Below are 19,682 nucleotides of genomic sequence, written 5' to 3' on the forward strand. Positions count from 1 at the left end.
CTGTAAGTCACTTTGCTCACCATGAAATTCCAGATGGGTTAACAAATAATAGACCACAATACAAATGGCTCATTTTGATAATTCTCCTCCAACAGACCACTAAAAAAGGTACTGTTTTGAAGTGGCAATGTGATCAGAAAGCCACTGAGGTTCAGAGAGAGTTACTGACAGATATCCAGTGAGAAGAAGAATCCTCTTATCTGTCAAGGGGTTCAAGCTACCCTTACCTCAAGTCTCTATTTGAGTCTTTTATTAATTGATGTTTTATTTGTCTTAATTGATGTTTTATTTATTGAGTCTCTTATTAATTGATGGTATTGTTTAGCAGTTGTTTTTGTTAACATTTTATTTGCATATAATTAAAAAAAGTAGAGGAAGAGTTATAACAAGAGCTACAGGAATTAGTGCCTAGACCCATCCCTGCCATATGGCAGGGGTATTAACTTTTGTAAACGTCATGTGCCCAGGGGCAATGAACAAAATCTGACTTTTACAAACACTCCTGTAAGTCATACCTTTATTTTTGGTGATTTCTCAGACTACCAGGTCCCAAAGCAATGAAGTAACTGTACATCATTATCAACACCTTAAAATATATCCAGAAGCTAACTGAAAGCCAGTGCTGCACCTGCACCTTGCCAGAGAGCCTCCCATGTTAATTTTTCATGCAGACCCCTATAGCTAAGAAGTTTATCCCTCTGTCTAGTTGGTGTGATCTGGTGATTTTTTTAAAGCCTTGAAGAAATCCAGAAGATATCTGGAAATCAAACTGCCATGTAATTTTAACTATTTTTTAATCTTTTTTTAAATGAGTGTCCACCAAATGGGGGCTCACAATATAAGAAACAATTGTAGATCCCATGGAATATAACACATTAACACAAATATTTTTCAAACTCAAAGACTATGATAAATTAAAATACCAGTCCTTTTCAGTGTCTGGCTAATAAAAATTAAAAGACCACATATTGAATGATCTTCTGGACTTTTGTAGCAGTCACCACCTCTTCACAGCTCAGACAAACTCACTTATGCCAGAACCTGATACATTTTCATCTATCAGAAAGTGCCCAGACTACTTCATATTGGAAAGGAGGGAAACTTGTAGAGCCACTTTACAAACCAGTTCATAAGAATGCATCATATTGCCATATACTAACCTGCTGCTTTTAAAATATTTCTCTGACACAAAATAAAAGTGGAGATTTAGTGTAACTATGAGATTTGTGTTGACTCCGGCACTTAGAAGCAAGCCTTCCAATTTTCAGGAGGATAGTTTTTGGCAAATAAATGCAAAGGAGTAGATCTAATAATATAGCCTTGTAAATAGTATACAATGTTCTCCACAAGCCTTTCTGACTGCACTGTGTTTCAAGGAGTTCACACTTAGCATGCCTCTCGAAGGCATTTTACCAGTATATGACCACCAAGGACAGATCAGCCTTTAACTTTTCCATGCCTCAGTTTCCCATTGGTAAAATAAGAATATTAAACTTTTATCTGTATTACAGGTAATACATAAGGCATTAAGACCCCTATTCCTCAAAGTATTTTAACTTGTTCTGAAAGGACTTTGATAAATCAGGGCCTAAATTACATTTTTTTTAACATTTTAAATTTAGAATCAGTCTCTCTTGAGCCATCGTTTAAAAAAATCGAAGATGGATACAGGCCCAATTTTTTAAAATAAAGTTTACAGGTAATTTAAAAGTAATGGTCAGATCACAAAGTAAGTACTTTTGTACTACATGTTTGCATTACTCTTACAGTATATATCCTTTGAATGTGCTTTGTAACACAACAATAAATAACATACAAGAGGATAAACACAGTAATGTAAACATACCTATCTAAGAAACTCTACCACAGCAAACCACAAAATCTAGCCTATGTAAGTGTATCTAAATATTACATATGGGAACCACAAAAGAAAAGTTTAATTTTAGTATTTTTGCCAAAGTATAAAGCTATCCTAAATTAGGGTTTAATTTGCCAGTCTTAAAAAGGATCAGTTAGTTTGATGAGAATCAGGGTATGTTGTTTACCGTGTATTGTTTTCCATGTAGTAAACACTGGCCTCTTACATTTGGTAAGGACAGTTTCCCCCCTCTTCTGGTCTTCAAACAACCCCTCAACCTCACCAAGCTTATCATTAGAAGCAAGCTCCCCACAGGCCAGGACACACCCCAACTCAAAGAGGCATGAGATCCTGCCAGAACAACAGATGCAAAACATGCAGACATATCTCCATTGCTACAATGATCAATAACCCCAAGATCCAGGGGTCGTACACATGCCTATCCCAACATGCAGTGTACCTCATCCAGTGCATCACATGCCCCAGCAACAACTATGTGAGAGAAAACAGACAATCACTACACTCTCAAATGAACTCACACAGAAAAATGACAGAAGACAAAAACTCCATATCACTTGTCGGCGAACACTTCACAAAGTGATCACTCCATCTCTGACTTCTTAGTTCTGTCGTCAAAGGAAACCTCCATAATACCGTCAAAAGATAAGCCTGTGAACTTAAATTATTAACTCTGTGGAATACTAAAAACCACAGACTTAACAGAGACTGGTTTTATGGATCATTACAACAATTTGTAATACACCTTATTATCTGCTAACCCTTAATTGCCCACTTCATTTTAAATGGTTTCCTACACCAGGAATTCTCAACCTTTTTCTTTCTGAGACACACCGCCCCCCGCTCAACATGCTATAAAAACTCCTCAGCCCACCTGTGTGCCACAACAACTGGTTTCTGCATATAAAAGCCAGGGCTGGCATTACGGAATAGCAAGCAGGGCAATTGCCCGGGGCCCCATGCAACAGAAGCCCCTGCGAAGCTGCACTGCTCAGGCTTCAGCCTCAGGTGGCGGGGCTCAGGGCCCCGGGCTTCAGCCCCATGCAGTGGGGCTTCAGCTTTCTGCCTTGGGCCCCAGTGAGTCTAACGCCAGCCCTGCTTGGCAGACCGGACCCCCTAAACCTGCTTGCGGCCCTTCAGTGGGCCCAGACCCCTGGTTGAGAACCACTGCCCTACAGCATGTGTGACCCCTTATGCTTAACAATTCATCCCACCTTGTATTTAAGACAGACACATTGGTTACCTTTCCCAGACCTGAGGAAGAGCTTTGTATAGCTTGCAAGCTTTTCTCTTACACAAACAGAAGTTAGTTCAATATAAGATATTATCTCACCTACCTTGTCTCTCACCTATTCTGGAACCCACCTGGCTACAACAACACTGCATACAACCATATGGTCATTTCCACGGCTAAAGACAAATATCATAAAAATTGTTTGATTTCATTATGAGATCAAAGCTAAGTTATAGCAAGCATAATATTAGAAAGTGAAAGTGATCTCCTGTTCATACACTAAGTAATGCACCAGTCCTTAAACTCACTGGGCCCATATTTTTGTAGGAGTCAGAAGATCAAGCAGATTGTATGCATGTATTTCTATTCGTTTTGTGCTTCTGTATATATAGCAATCATACTAACGACTGGAAGGCTTGTAAATTGTTATGTGTCATGACCTGTCTATTGGGATGTTTACTGTAAGAGGACATTGGGTTAAATCAACAGGACTGTTGGAAAACGGACAGGAAGGTGAAAACAATGACTTTAAGTAAGACCCTCCCACCCCAACAAACACTTGAGGGTTGTTACAGGACAATGGGAGAGCAATTGACCCTGAGGGAATAGGCTCAACTTCCCACTGAGTCTACCAACCTGGTTTTGGACTAGTGCAGCCAAAAAGTCTGCAAACTGAGAGAACAAAGAACTTGGACTAGTTTTTAAAAGGCACACTCCTGCAAGCAGGGGGGAAGAGAGTTAAGGGAAACAGACTGACACCCAGAGCTCAGAGGTTTGGGGTGAGTGGGAGAGCAAGGCCAGCTTAGGGCATCTATGAGAATGGTAGGAATCTAGGTAAAGCAGACATGCAAACAGACTTTTTGTTGTTTCAAAATCCTTTCTCCTATGGCTTATTCCTACTATTAGTATTAAACAATACTTTGGTTTAAAACGAGTAGTACATGAGGGGAGGGGACGGTGGATGAGGGGAGGAGGCTGTGTTGGGTAGATGGGCAGTGGATGTGGGGGACAAGGTGGAGTAGACGGTGGAGGATATGGGAGAGTGGGGGGTAGACAGGCTGTGTGGGGAAGGGGACGCTGTGGGGGTAGATAGGTGGTAGATGGAGGCGGGGCTAACAGAGCTAGAGGGGTGGTGGATGGGGGAGGGACTATGGGGGAGTAGATGAACCATGGATGGGGAGAGGGTTATGAGGGGGGAAGTAGATGGGTGGTGGATGGGGCGGCAGATGAGCAGTGGCTGGGCGAGGCAGCTGTGGGAGGAGTAGATGAGCAGTGGATGGGGGAGGGGGTGTGGGGGGGGAGCCTGGGGAGTAGATTGAGATGGCAAGATGTGAAATTGGATACAGTGAAAATTGGTTTTTTGAAGCAGCATGATAGTCTTGAGCTGAGAAAGTGCCTTGCAGTGAGACTTAAAGCTCAATCTATTTGGATGATCAAAAAACATGATAGAGAGGTGATTTCAGAGTAGAAGTATCTTTATGGGGGAAAACGCTAACTACTAAAAGGTTCTTCAGTGGAGAAAAGCATAACAGGAACCAATGGCTGGAAAACGAAGCCAAAGTCAAATTAGAACTAATTCAGAAATATTTTAAGTCAAGGTGATTAACTATGGGAACAAACTACCATGGAAAGTTGAGGATTCTCTATCTCTTAATGTCTTCAGATCCAGTGTGGATGCCTTTTTGGAAGATGCTTTTGCCAAACAAGTTATTGGGCTTAATGCAGGGGTAACTGGGTAAAACTTAATGGGCTGTGATGTATGGGAGGTCAGACTAGATCTGATGGTCCCTTCTGGCATTAGACACTATGAAAAGTGTTGAGGGACGTGATCGTTCCCCTCTATTCGACATTGGTGAGGCCTCATCTGGAGTACTGTGTCCAGTTTTGGGCCCCACACTACAAGAAGGATGTGGAAAAATTGGAGAGAGTCCAGTGAAGGGCAACAAAAATGATTAGGGGTCTGGAACACATGAGTTATGAGGAGAGGCTGAGGGAACTGGGATTGTTTAGTCTGCAGAAGAGAAGAATGAGGGGGGATTTGATAGCTGCTTTCAACTACCTGAGAGGTGGTTCCAGAGAGGATGGTTCTAGACTCTTCTCAGTGGTAGAAGAGGACAGGACAAGGAGTAATGGTCTCAAGTTGCAGTGGGGGAGGTTTAGGTTGGATATTAGGAAAAACTTTTTCACTAGGAGGGTGGTGAAACACTGGAATGCGTTACCTAGGGAGGTGGTAGAATCTCCTTCCTTAGAAGTTTTTAAGGTCAGGCTTGACAAAGCCCTGGCTGGGATGATTTAATTGGGGGTGGGTCCTGCTTTGAGCAGGGGGTTGGACTAGATGACCTCCTGAGGTCCCTTCCAACCCTGATATTCTATGGGTGGTGGGGGAGTAGATGAGCGGCGCATGAGGAGGGGCGGTGGGGGAAGTAGATGGGCAGCCGATGGGGGAGGAGGCGGTGTGGGAAGGGGAGCAGATGAGCGGTGGATGGGGAGAGGGTTGGGGGAGACTGGGGAGTTGAGGGGCGGTGGAGGAAGTAGATGGGCAGCGGTGGGTGGGGTAGATGAGTGACGGATGAGGAGGGGCGGTGGGGGAAGTAGATGGGCAGCGGAGGGGCGGTGGGGGGGGAGCAGATGGGGGTCTGGGGCGTTGTGTTATTCTTCTCAATCACTTATTTAGAAACTTTCCTGATCGGGCCCCGATCCCGGCAGCGCCTCCCTCCCCGCGGCGGGTCCCGGGCATCTCCTGCCCGTGCTCGGCTCCGTTCCTGCCCCTCAGGGACCCTGCCCCACCCTTACCTGGGCGATGATGGCGCCGGCAGCCCGCCGCCCCTCGCCATGGCCGCGCGCCGCCCGGGACCGCTGCCCGCTCTTCGCACGGACCAGCCCGGCTGCAGCGCTGACAGCTCCCGCGCAGGGTGAGCGGCGGCGGCGCCCGCACTGAGCAGGCGCGGCGCCCGCGCGGCAGGGCAGCCCCTTGATGATGTGGCCGGTGATGTGAGCGCGCAGCAGCCGCTGCCTGACCTGCTGGTGAGCTCGGCTCGCGGGGAACCCCCAGCGGAAGGGGCTGAGCGCGAGGAGCTGCCGCCAACCGTCATCGCGGGCTCCAAGCACCCGCAGCCAGCCCGGGGGAGAGGGGGGGGGCTATGTTGTAAGCTGCGCGCATTAAGCACAGGGGAGGGGAGCGCTCCGCTGTTCTCCCCAGCAGCCCCCTCCCCTCGGGCATAGGGGGCTGCAGAGGAGAGGCTGAGGGGGGCGATTACTTGGTCACGGCCGTATGGGGGGGGGGCGTACGGGGGTCACCTAATGACTGATGCCCCCAGCCTTAAGGGGGACGGGTTAGGGCTGGGGTGTGATACTCCCTATATCCCCCACAAACGGGGGGTGGGAGGGAGCAGTGAAACCCCCCACATTTCCCACAGACACACAAAGAGGGGATGGGGTGAGGCTAGGGAGAGCTTCCCTCTGGGGAAGGGGCTGTACAAGAGGAGCAGTGATCCCACACGCACATACACCCAGAGATCCTAGTGGAAGGAATAGAGGAAGGTTAAGGAGAACTTTAACACACACAGGCCAAATGGGGAAGGGCAGGATCAGAGTGATGACAATTTCCTTCCCCAGCACCCTGAAGAGCAGCAAAGGGAAAGCTACAGGCACAGAGAAAGCCCCCACCCCAATTATCCCCTCAGAAAAACCGAATAGTTTTCTAGCAAGGTGACCTTTAAAAAAAAAAAGTTTCCATTTGGTGCAGTCCTGCCTCCACACCACAATGAAAGATGCCCAATCAATCCTGAAAATAATTTAAACCAGCCCAGTCTAGAAGTCACACATAATTACCATCCAGTTTGCAATTCAATGCTGTATTTAAAAAAAAAAAAAAAAAAAAAAAAAACCTCCAGAAAGTCTCTGGTTTGAATTACCTAGACTCCAGGAAGCATAATTTTAAATCCCAGTAGTTCTGGTTCAATTCTTCATCCCTTCCAGATAGATAAATGGAGTTCCAAGTTATTTACTGTGTGCAGGTCTAGTGAGTGAGTTCATGAGGTACTGTGTGCTCTGAGGGAAAGTTAGAGATGAACTTGCTAAACCTTGCCCCACAGTTCGGCATGCCAATGACACGCTGTTCTCTTCCTATTTTCACATTTCCAATACTGATTTCACAAGTGCTGGTTTTTCGTTGATTAAAAGTGGGTAGGTGGCCTTCTCTGTTTTGACCAACCACGCTATAGATTTGCAATGTATGAAAATCAAAAAAGGATGGAAAGCAGAGTAAGCACCAAATGTATTCCTGGCAATGCTTTTGCATTCACTTGTAAAAGCTTTATTGGCAACAAAACACAAGACTCAACAATTTTTACTTATTTGAGAATCTTGTACAGAATGCACTTGAACACTTTCTTTCTTTTAGCTTGATTGAAAATAATTTCATTAAGAAGTCAACTGATTTCATTAATTGGTTCAATGAAATAAAAAACGTATACTGCTGTTTGAAAACTTTTCTCTTTAGACGGGCTGATTTTTTAATTGTCCTTGCCCAAGTACTCTGTGATATGCCCAGAAAGCTTTAATAATATAAGGTCCTGATCCTGTAAAGACTTACACATGGGCTTAAATTTACACACTCTGCCCTGGTCTACACTAGGACTTTAGGTCAAATTTAGCAGCATTAAATCGATGTAAACCTGCACCCGTCCACACGATGAAGCCCTTTATTTCGACTCAAAGGGCTCTTAAAATCTATTTCCTTACTCCACCCCTGACAAGTGGATTAGTGTTTAAATCGGCCTTGCCGGCTCGAATTTGGAGTACTGTGGACACAATTCGACAGTATTGGCCTCCGGGAGCTATCCCAGAGTGCTCCATTGTGACCGCTCTGGACAGCACTCTCAACTCAGATGCACTGGCCAGGTAGACAGGAAAAGAACCGCGAACTTTTGAATCTCATTTCCTGTTTGGCCAGCTGCAGAGCTCATCAGCACAGGTGACCATGATGGAGTCCCAGAATCACAAAAGAGCTCCAGCATGGACCAAACGGGAGGTACGGGATCTGATCGCTGTTTGGAGAGAGGAATCCGTGCTATCAGAACTCCGTTCCAGTTTTCGAAATGCCAAAACCTTTGTCAAAATCTCCCAGGGCATGACAGAGGCCATAACAGGGACCCGAAGCAGTGCCGCGTGAAACTGAAGGAGCTGAGGCAAGCCTACCAGAAAACCAGAGAGGCGAAAGGCCGCTCCGGGTCAGAGCCCCAAACATGCCGCTTCTATGATGAGCTGCATGCCATTTTAGGGGGTTCAGCCACCACTACCCCAGCCATGTTGTTTGACTCCTTCAATGGAGATGGAGGCAATATGGAAGCAGGTTTTGGGGACGAAGAAGATGATGATGAGGAGGAGGTTGTAGATAGCTCACAGCAAGCAAGCGGAGAAACTGGTTTTCCCGACAGCCAGGAACTGTTTCTCACCCTGGACCTGGAGCCAGTACCCCCCGAACCCACCCAACGCTGCCTCCTGGACCCAGCAGGCGGAGAAGGGACCTCTGGTGAGTGTACCTTTTAAAATACTATACATGGTTTAAAAGCAAGCATGTGAAAGGATTACTTTGCCCTGGCATTCGCGGTTCTCCTGGATGTACTCCCAAAGTCTTTGCAAAAGGTTTCTGGGGAGGGCAGCCTTATTGCGTCCTTCATAGTAGGACACTTTACCACTCCAGGCCAGTAACACGTACTCGGGAATCATTGTAGAACAAAGCATTGCAGTGTATGTTTGCTGGCATTCAAACAACATCCGTTTTTTATCTCTCTGTGTTATCCTCAGGAGAGTGAGATATAATTCATGGTCACCTGGTTGAAATAGAGTGCTTTTCTTCAGGGGACACTCAGAGGAGCCCATTCCTGCTGGGCTGTTTGCCTGTGGCTAAACAGAAATGTTCCCCGCTGTTAGCCACAGGGAGGGAGGAGGGTTGAGGGGGTAGCCACGCGGTGGGGGGATGCAAAATGCGACCTTGTAATGAAAGCACATGTGCTATGTATGTAATGTTAACAGCAAGGTTTACCCTGAAAGAGTGTAGCCACTGTTTTATAAAATGTGTCTTTTTAAATACCGCTGTCCCTTTTTTTTTCTCCACCAGCTGCATGTGTTTCAATGATCACAGGATCTTCTCCTTCCCAGAAGCTAGTGAAGCTTAGAAAGAAAAAAAAACACACTCGCAATGAAATGTTCTCCGAGCTCATGCTGTCCTCCCACACTGACAGAGCACAGACGAATGCGTGGAGGCAAATAATGTCAGAGTGCAGGAAAGCACAAAATGACCGGGAGGAGAGGTGGCGGGCTGAAGAGAGTAAGTGGCGGGCTGAAGAGAGTAAGTGGCGGGCTGAAGAGAGGGCTGAAGCTCAAATGTGGCGGCAGCGTGATGAGAGGAGGCAGGATTCAATGCTGAGGCTGCTGGAGGACCAAACCAGTATGCTCCAGTGTATGGTTGAGCTGCAGCAAAGGCAGCTGGAGCACAGACTGCCACTGCAGCCCCTCTGTAACCAACCGCCCTCCTCCCCAAGTTCCATAGCCTTCACACCCAGACGCCCAAGAACGCGGTGGGGGGGCCTCCGGCCAACCAGCCACTCCACCACAGAGGATTGCCCAAAAAAAAGAAGGCTGTCATTCAATAAATTTTAAAGTTGTAAACTTTTAAAGTGCTGTGCTTAAAGTGCTGTGTGGCATTTTCCTTCCCTCCTCCACCACCCCTCCTGGGATACCTTGGTAGTCATACCCCTATTTGTGTGATGAATGAATAAAGAATGCATGAATGTGAAGCAACAATGACTTTACTGCCTCTGCAAGCGGTGATTGAAGGGAGGAGGGGCGGGTGGTTAGCTTACAGGGAAGTAGAGTGAACCAAGGGGCGGGGGGTTTCATCAAGGAGAAACAAACAGAACTTTCACACCGTAGCCTGGCCAGTCATGAAACTGGTTTTCAAAGCTTGTCTGATGCGTACCGTGCCCTCCTGTGCTCTTCTAACCACCCTGGTGTCTGGCTGCGCGTAACCAGCAGCCAGGCGATTTGCCTCAACCTCCCACCCCGCCATAAACGTCTCCCCCTTACTCTCACAGATATTGTGGAGCACACACCAAGCAGTAATAACAGTGGGAATATTGGTTTCCCTGAGGTCTAAGCGAGTCAGTAAACTGCGCCAGCGCGCCTTTAATCATCCAAATGCACATTCTACCACCATTCTGCCTTTGCTCAGCCTGTAGTTGAACAGCTCCTGACTACTGTCCAGGCTGTCTGTGTACGGCTTCATGAGCCATGGCATTAAGGGGTAGGCTGGGTCCCCAAGGATAACTATAGGCATTTCAACATCCCCAACAGTTATTTTCTGGTCTGGGAATAAAGTCCCTTCCTGCAGCTTTTGAAACAGACCAGAGTTCCTGAAGATGCGAGCGTCATGTACCTTTCCCGGCCATCCCACGTTGATGTTGGTGAAACGTCCCTTGTGATCCACCAGAGCTTGAAGCACTATCGAAAAGTACCCCTTGCGGTTTATGTACTCGGCGGCTTGGTGCTCCGGTGCCAAGATAGGGATATGGGTTCCGTCTATGGCCCCACCACAGTTAGGGAATCCCATTGCAGCAAAGCCATCCACTATGACCTGCACATTTCCCAGGGTCACTATCCTTGATATCAGCAGATCTTTGATTGCGTGGGCTACTTGCATCACAGCAGCCCCCACAGTAGATTTGCCCACTCCAAATTGATTCCCAACTGACCGGTAGCTGTCTGGCGTTGCAAGCTTCCACAGGGCTATCGCCACTCGCTTCTCAAGTGTGAGGGCTGCTCTCATCTTGGTATTCATGTGTCTCAGGGCAGGAGAAAGCAAGTCACAAAGTTCCATGAAAGTGCCCTTACGCATGCGAAAGTTTCGCAACCACTGGGAATCGTCCCAGACCTGCAACACTATGCGGTCCCACCAGTCTGTGCTTGTTTCCCGAGCCCAGAATCAGCATTCCACAGCATGAATCTGCCCCATTAGCACCATGATGCATGCATTGGCAGGGCCCATGCTTTCAGAGAAATCTGTGTCCATGTCCTGATCACTCACGTGACCGCGCTGACGTCGCCTCCTCGCCCGGTATCGCTTTGCCCGGTTCTGGTGCTGCATATACTGCTGGATAATGCGTGTGGTGTTTAATGTGCTCCTAATTAAGTGAGCTGAGCGGGCTCCATGCTTGCCTTGGTATGGCGTCCGCACAGAAAAAAGGCGCGGAACGATTGTCTGCCGTTGCTCTGACGGAGGGAGGGGCGACTGACGACATGGCTTACATGGTTGGCTTCAGGGAGCTAAAATCAACAAAGGGGGTGTCTTTACATCAAGGAGTATTTCAGGCAGGACTTCACGGAGGATTCCAATAAGAAATGGTGCACCTAAGTTATTGTTCTTATTGGAACGAGGAGGTTAGCCTGGCCTCTGATTGATACATGGCTAGATTTACCTCGCTGCACCTTCTCTGTGAGTGACTGCAGTGTGACCTAGAGGAATGAGTCCCCTAGACAGGGGAGGAGGCAAATGAATACAAAACAAATCTGGTCTATTTCTTGTTTTGATCCACTCCATCTATCTTTTACATCTTTGGCTGGCAGCAGACGGTGCAGAAGGACTGCATGCCATCCTCATCTCTTGCCTCCCCGGCAGAAGATGGTACAGTACGACTGCTAGCAATCTGTATCGCCTGCCTGCTCACCATAAGACGGTTCAGTAGGACTGACTGCAGGACTAAAGAGAATGACCTGGTCAAGTCACTCCAAATTTAGTCCCTGCGCCCATGTCTGTCCAGGCGTTCCCAGCCGACGTGGCCAGGAGCACCTCGGACATGACGATGACGGCTACCAGTCGTACTGTACCGTCTGCTGCCACAAGGCAAGGGGTTGCTGCTACTGTGTAGCAATGCCGTACCGCGTCTGCCAGCACCCAGGAGACATAGGGTGACGGTTACCTGAGCGGGCTCCATGCTTGCCGTGGTATGGCGTCTGCACAGGTAACTCAGGAAAAAAGGCGCGAAACGATTGTCTGCCCTTGCTTTCACGGAGGGAGGGAGGGAACGGGGGCTTGACGATATGTACCCAGAACCACCCGCGACAATGTTTTAGCCCCATCAGGCATTGGGATCTCAACCCAGAATTCCAATGGGCAGCGGAGACTGCGGGAACTGTGGGATAGCTATCCACAGTGCAATGCTCCGGAAGTCGACGCTTGCCTCGGTACTGTGGAAGCACTCCGCCGAGTTAATGCACTTAATGCACTTAGAGCATTTTCTGTGGGGACACACACACTCGAATTTATAAAACCGATTTCTAAAAAACCGACTTCTATAAATTCGACCTTATTCCGTAGTGTAGACATACCCTCTGAGTAGCCTCAATGTACTCATGCATGTAAAATTAAGCACATGCAGGTTCTGAGTCTAACTACGATACAGATGTGGATTATTTGTTAAAGTAGATATAGAGAGGTGAAGTTCAACTAATTTCTTTTGTGCTGATAAACATAAATATTAAATTTAAAATTACTAATTTTTACAGTTAGTTTGTTTACATTTGTACAACACTTTGAAAACATGTGCTGTTATTTTCTAAAAGAGTACTTCCTACATTGATGCTATGTACTTCATAGCAATGGAGAAACCTGAAGTGGAAAAACTTTTTAAAAAAATCTATACATGAATTTAGTAATGATGAAATCTGTCAGGCTGACAACTCTGGAACCTGTTTTTCCCTGTCTAATTCACAGAACATACACAGCGTGCCCAAAGCACCAAGTATTTGCAACAAGTTGGAGCTAAATACTGTGAGCATGTGTATAAAAGTTTAAAGTTAAGTATGTTGGCAGGTGTTTCACAGGATCAGGGCCAAAATCATTTGCACTGAACTAGTTAACAGTGTTGACATTCATGTCACCATAATTAGTTTTTAGAGTGAACATGCTACTGAGATGAATGGGACAGTATACACCTTTTAGACCTAATGTTTAGGCCATTTGCAAAATTCAGAAAGACTTACACCTGGTCCATGCTATCCAAGTTATTTTCACAGTCATGAGAGATAGCTATATATATTTGTAAATGAAAATTGAGATTCTGGAGCACAACTGTATGGAAAAGAGTGAATTCTGCAGCAAATTCAGTGGCTACAGAACTGTGGGATATACAGAGGCCAAGCACGGGTGGCCGTAGCAGTGGAAGCTTCCCCTGCTTTGGTCAGTCCCTGATCTTGAGGGAACACTTTTAGGGAGGAGAAGACAGTTCTCCAAGTTAGTAGAAAAGTTAAGGACTGAGTCCCTTAATTCTATGAGTTGTTGTGTGTGTGTGTGATCTGAACATGTATCCACTAGAAATTGAACAGAAACCACATTTCACATAAACTACTATGCAGCATTTAGAGGGTTAACTACATGTTGTCATGACTGACTGGACTGGACTGAGTGATCTAGAAGTAAAATGTCCACATCCCATTGCCAATCCCTTGAACGATCCAATCCCTCTTTACAGTTTTCAAGGTTTAAATTGTAATAGCTAGACAGCAATAAAAATTGCAGAGCAAATCCTGTATAACAGGTTGGCCAGAGTCAATTAAAGTTGGCAAGCGCGTGAGTTGCTTTTCCAAAAGATAATTTAGCTCTCTCAGGGGCCAAAATTTAATGTCAGATTCACTTGCCAGATTTTGACAATTAACATAGGAAAGGTTTCAAAAAATAGTAGCTAGTCACCTGGCTGCTAAGCTTTCCAGCACAGTTAGCCACTTAGTTTAATACTGAAATTCTTCTAAAAATGATGAATTTTTCATGCCAAAGAATCACAGAAATGTATACCAAACATGTTTTGCTTTTTGTTGCCTTTTTCCTTCCCTTTCCTCATATTTCTAACTTCTGATTTACATGAGCCTAGAGGGCTATATGTTACTTTCTAAAATGACATTGATGGGACCACCACCTGCAAACCTAGGGTAATGTACAACCCAAAGAATGAAACATTAATGGCTCTATTCTATCCTTTATTCCTTTTCCTGAAATACTGTTTCATCTTTATTTGCTTAGTTTGGTGTTATATTAAACTATGAAAACTGTATGTATTTGATTTCCAAGCTTCCTCCACTTTTGACGTGCACAGTGAGATCATTTGTTTATTTGCCACTACTCTTTCCTGAAATCTTGGTAGAAACTCTGGATTTGGAGTGGTAAAACAGCTGGGTTCCCCAGTGAGCTAAAGAAATATACTCACTGTAATCTATTTTTATAGATTACTGTTTAAAAAACAATGGTTTATTATAAAGTTCTGAGGCAGTACTCAGGTACAATAAAGCTGATTGAAATACATAACTTCCATCAGGGAATTTTGTACTACACCCCTTTAAAATTGCTCGCTTAGAATACCAGGAGACTCATAAGAATTAAAACCTCTTTCTTTTTCTGTATACTTAATTATGTTTGGATTACCAGTCATGTGTCTTTGAAATATTCAGATTGCGTTAGAGATTGATCTGTTTAAAACTGTATACTAGAAGAGTTTAATCTAAAATTACAAGAGTTGTATACTGTAATTAATTTTCAGTCACATTAAAGAATTTTGGGGCCCATGCACTATGGAAATTGGGGGCCTCCCATCTTCCCTGGGGCGGGAGGTCCAGGGGGGTGGACAGATCCTTCCCCCAAAGGGGTGAGAGAGGGTCCAGGGCATGGGGTTGTAAGGGAGTCCACTCCACTCACCCCACAGTGATTCCTGTCCTACAGGGCTGGCCTGGCTCCCTGTTCTGACCTGATATCTCTTGCCTTAGGCTATGTCTACACTGCACACCACAGCTGTGTCGCTGTAAGGTACGACATGTAGCCGCTCTTTGTCTGTAAGAGCTCTCCTGCCAACAAAATAAAACGACCCCCAACAAGGGGAAGTAGCTTTGTTGGTGGGAGAGCGTCTCCCGACAACATAGTGCTGTCCACAACGGTGCTTTTTGTCGGTAAAACTTTTGTCAGTCAGGAGTGTGTTTTTTTCACACCCCTAACCAACAAAAGTTTTACCAACGAAAGTGCAGTGTCGACATAGTGTCAGCATGCAGGTGGGGCCTTCCCCTCCAATGCCCTGTCCTGGCCGGTGCCGTGTACGTTTTAAGAGTTTTTAAAATCATTATTATTTTATGTTGTGTATGTGGGGGAGGAGGGGTTGCCTGGTAGTCAAGGGGCCTTCTCAGATGCGGGCCCAGTGGAAGTGCACAGTGGTTAATCTGGGCCTCGGAGTAGGTATTTCATTCAGCAGTACCTGGATAAATTTGAATCCCAGATCACTATAATATCTTACACAAGACACTGTGACCTAATATAATATAAAGTTAACAATAAATGCAATAAATTCATGTAATATTAAAATACATCAATATCTGATTTATACAGCTATAAATCAGAAAATTACTAGATGAGATTGCCTAAATTTCTGTTCTCTGTCTCTCTTCCAACTCACTCCTTTATCATCTTTAATTCTTTCTCCTAAGATTTGGAGGATGGCCTGGACTGCACCCTCAGCAAGTTTGCAGATGACACTAAACTGGGAGGAGTCGTAGATACGCTGGAGGGTAGGGATAGGATACAGAGGGACCTAGACAAATTAGAGGACTGGACCAAAAGAAATCTGATGAGGTTCAACAAGGACAAGTGCAGAGTCCTGCACTTAGGACAGAAGAATCCCATGCACTGCTACAGACTAGGGACTGAATAGCTAGGCAGCAGTTCTGCGGAAAAGGACCTAGGGGTTACGGTGGACGAGAAGCTGGATACGAGTCAACAGTGTGCCCTTGTTGTCAAGAAGGCTAACGGCATTTTGGGCTGTATAAGTAGGGGCATTGCCAGCAGATCGAGGGACATGATCATTCCCCTCTGTTCAATATTGATGAGGTGTCATCTGGAGTACTGTGTCCAGTTTTGGGCCCCACACTACAAGAAGGATGTGGAAAAATTGGAGAGAGTCCAGCGGAGGGCAACAAAAATAATTAGGGGGCTGGAGCACATGACTTATGAGGAGAGGCTGAGAGAACGGGGATTGTTTATTCTGCAGAAGAGAAGAGTGAGGTGGGATTTGATAGCTACTTTCAACTACCTGAAGGGGAGTTCCAAAGAGGATGGATCTAGACTGTTCTCAGTGGTACCAGATGGCAGAACAAGGAGTAATGGTCTCAAGTTGCAGTGAGGGAGGTTTAGGTTGGAGGTTAGGAAAAACTTTTTTACTAGGAGGGTGGTGAAGCACTGGAATGGGTTACCTAGCGAGGTGGTGGAATCTCCTTCCCTAGACGTTTTCCAAGTCAGGCTTGACAAAGCCCTGGCTGGGATGATTTAGTTGGGCATTGGTCCTGCTTTGAGCAGGGAGTTGGACTAGATGACCTCCTGAGGTCCCTTCCAACCCTGATATTCTATGTTTCTAAAGATGCCTTGATCCTGCATAGCCTAGGTTCCACAGAGATTTATCCATATGTGGACAAATAATTGTGGAACCTAGACTATGTGGTATTTTATTCCACAATTACATAATACTGAACCTACAAGAAACTTACACCAGTTAGGCTGCTGGTGTGCTGAGACTATTGGCTGTCTTACTGACCAATATTGTCTCATTGGTTCCTGCTGTTCCCCCCAGTAGTGTGTCTTTATCCATCTGTTGTCTCTTGTTTTATACTTAACGTGTAAACTCTTTGAGGCAGGAGTATTTTGGTTCTGTTTGTACAGCACCTAGCACAACAGGATCCTGGGCCATGACTGAGACTTCTGGGTGCTACAGTAAACCAAATAATGAAGAAGAATAATGACATTATTTGACAAAAATGGATTAATTATGGGGAGGTACAAAAACATTTCACACACAAGTTGTAGTGTAGTATCAGTAACACTCTACCAAATTCACAGCTGTGAAAAATACATGAAAACTGGTCTCCCCTGTAAAATCTGGTCTTTTGTATACTTTTACCCTTCTATACTATACAGATTTCACAGGGGAGACCAGTGTTCCTCAAACTGGGGGTCCTGACCCAAAAATGGGTTGGGCGGGGGGGGGAGGTGTCATGGTATTGTCATCTTAACTTCCATGCTGCCTTCAGAGTTGGGTGCCTGGAGAATGGCCGCTACTGGCCAGGTGCAAAGCTCTGAAGGCAGCACCCCACCAGCAGCAGTGCAGAAGTCAGGGTGGCAATACCATACCATGTCACCCTGACTTCTGCGCTGCTGCCTTCAGAGCTGGGTGGCCTGAAAGTGGTGGCAGCTGGCCAAGGGCCCAGCGCCCAGCTCTGGAGGCAGCAGTGCAGAAGTAAGGGTAGCAGTATCACAACCCCCCTACAATAACCCAGTGACACCGCCTACACAACCTCCTTTGGGTCAGGACTCCTACAGTTACAACTAGAGCCCTGCACAGATACACAGAGTCGCGGACCCTCCACCTGCCCTCGGCCAGGCAGGGAGCCTGGGTGTCGGCAACATGGCCGGAGGCTGCTCTCAGTCCCATCCTGCACTGCAGGCAGGTGGAGGGCCCATCATGGCTCCCCACAGCTGCCCGCCTGGCTCTTACCCTGGCTTGGCTGTGGCTCCAAGCCACATCCCCTGCCCTTCCCCCCCCCCCACCTCCCCCTCGCTGGCCAAAGCTGGGCTGGGGAGAGCCGCGCTGGCAGCAGTGGGGAGCCACGACAGATCTGCTACCTGCCCTGGGTGGGGAGCCCGAGCAGCCCCCGGTTCATGTCCCTGCTCCCCACCCAGGGCAGGTGGAGGGACCCAGGCTCCCCACAACTGCCAGCGTGGCTCTCTCCGACTCGGCTTGGGGTAGCTCGGAGCTGGAGCCTGGCCATGGTAAGAGCTAGGCGGGCGGCTGTGGGGAGCTGCGGCAGACCTTCTACTGTTAAACCAATAAAATAAAAACCATCAGGATCTTATTAAAGGGGAAAAGGCAAAATGCCACATTTATTGTGAATACAGAAAGAATCATAGTAAGCAGTTAGTTATAGCTATAACATTTCATTCAATTTCATATTTATTCACACATTCATTCATACACACACACACACAGGTTCTGCAAGGTTATCATCACAGTTTCCAGCCTTAGAGTTGCTCATGCCCGGTGGCCTGGACATGAGGAGGGAGCAGGGCTTTGTCAGATGCTCATCTGATGCTCCTGGAAGTTGGTTTGCAGAATCAGACCCCAAGGTTCTCACTTTCTAGAGTCCATTTTTATGGGAATTTCTTCCTATGCCAGTCTATGGGAATTGCTTCATCAAGCTGTTGCTGAAGTAATCAGCAGATGGCACATTCCTGACAGCTCCGTGCTGCCAGATGTTATCTTGTTCTTTGGTTCTCCCATTCTTGAGGCTGTTGGGTGGATTCCAGTCTGCCCTCCCGGGGTCCTCTGGTTATTTCCACTTGACGCCTTCTTCAGCCGATGGACACTGGATTCTTAGGCTGGCACCTCCCTGATCATTCAGTTATTATCCACACACATCCTCTATCTCTATTTTAATCACAATTGTTAACAAAGTGAGATGAATACAACAAAAGGGCGGGGAGTCTCTGGGTGCTGTTTCTGTTGTTACAGAGTATTGCTTTGAGTCTCTCTCTGTCTGAGTAGTTGTTGTTACAAAGAATTGCTTTGAGAACAGACCCTGACTTAGAATGTACTAACACAATTAGTAGTTTGCAAGTTTCGCACATAGAAGGAGAGAAACAGTACCAAAAACCAAGAGACCTCTTAATTAGTAATACCCTGGAATTTAAACTGTGGGGAGTCAAACTCATTTGTGATTTTAATACAGAACTTCTTTAATATACATCCGAAGAAGTGAGCTGTAGCTCACGAAAGCTTATGCTCAAATAAATTTATTAGTCTCTAAAGTGCCACAAGTACTCCTTTTCTTTTTGCGAATACAGACTAACACGGCTGCTACTCTGAAACCTGTTAATATAATCCAACGCTTCCTGCCTTGGCCCTGAGGCCCAAGCAGCCTCAGACCCATGTCCCTGCCCACCATGTCCCCCAACCAGGGCAGGTGGAGGATCCACACCGGTTCCTCAGAGCTGCCCGCCGGGCTCTTACCATCAGAGCCCTGCATGGATACAAAATTTGTATCCGCATCCGCGCTGCTATCTGCAGAAATGGTCCACGGCTATAAAGCGGATACACATAGATTTGCTAGGCTCTTGATACAACACTGAATTTTCAGATTTTAATATCTGAAATTTAGTATTTTTAAAATCTTATGACCCTAAAATTGACCAAAATGGTAGGCTCTAATTATCAGATTATACAGGCAGATTGAAATTATAATATTAGTCAGTATAGCACAGGAGGTTGCTTTACCCTCCCCCATATCTCTACATGCGCTCAGTTTTTCTAAACACCATTTCTGAGCCAGCCCTTACTTAGCAGGGAGATTTCGGAAACTTTCTGTGTTTCAGCGTCAGAAGAGTTTTCAGGAACTTAAAATTTTTTTTTCAATGGGCAGCAGAACCCCCCACAGCAGGGTCAGTGAGGGCTTAACTGTCTCCCAGAAATGCTAGGTTTTTCATTATCCAATCAA

The 19,682-nt window shown here is 46.2% G+C and overlaps 1 protein-coding gene across 3 annotated transcripts in view; it reads right to left on the reverse strand.

The window, feature by feature from the left end:
* SLC41A2 (solute carrier family 41 member 2) overlaps positions 1-6,172 on the reverse strand; it is a 96,451-nt gene extending 90,279 nt beyond the window's left edge. For 2 of the 3 annotated variants that reach the window (XM_073323973.2, XM_073323974.2), the window contains exon 1: positions 5,904-6,172. The gene's annotated coding sequence lies outside the window, so the exon portion shown is untranslated. Of the gene's footprint in view, positions 1-3,213; positions 3,283-5,903 lie in introns of those variants that run through there. The other variant, XM_073323990.1, reaches the window with a different exon arrangement.
* Between the last annotated feature and the right edge of the window lie 13,510 nt (positions 6,173-19,682).

Source organism: Lepidochelys kempii, chromosome 1 (assembly GCF_965140285.1).
Source record: "Lepidochelys kempii isolate rLepKem1 chromosome 1, rLepKem1.hap1, whole genome shotgun sequence".
Classification (NCBI taxonomy): domain Eukaryota; kingdom Metazoa; phylum Chordata; order Testudines; family Cheloniidae; genus Lepidochelys; species Lepidochelys kempii.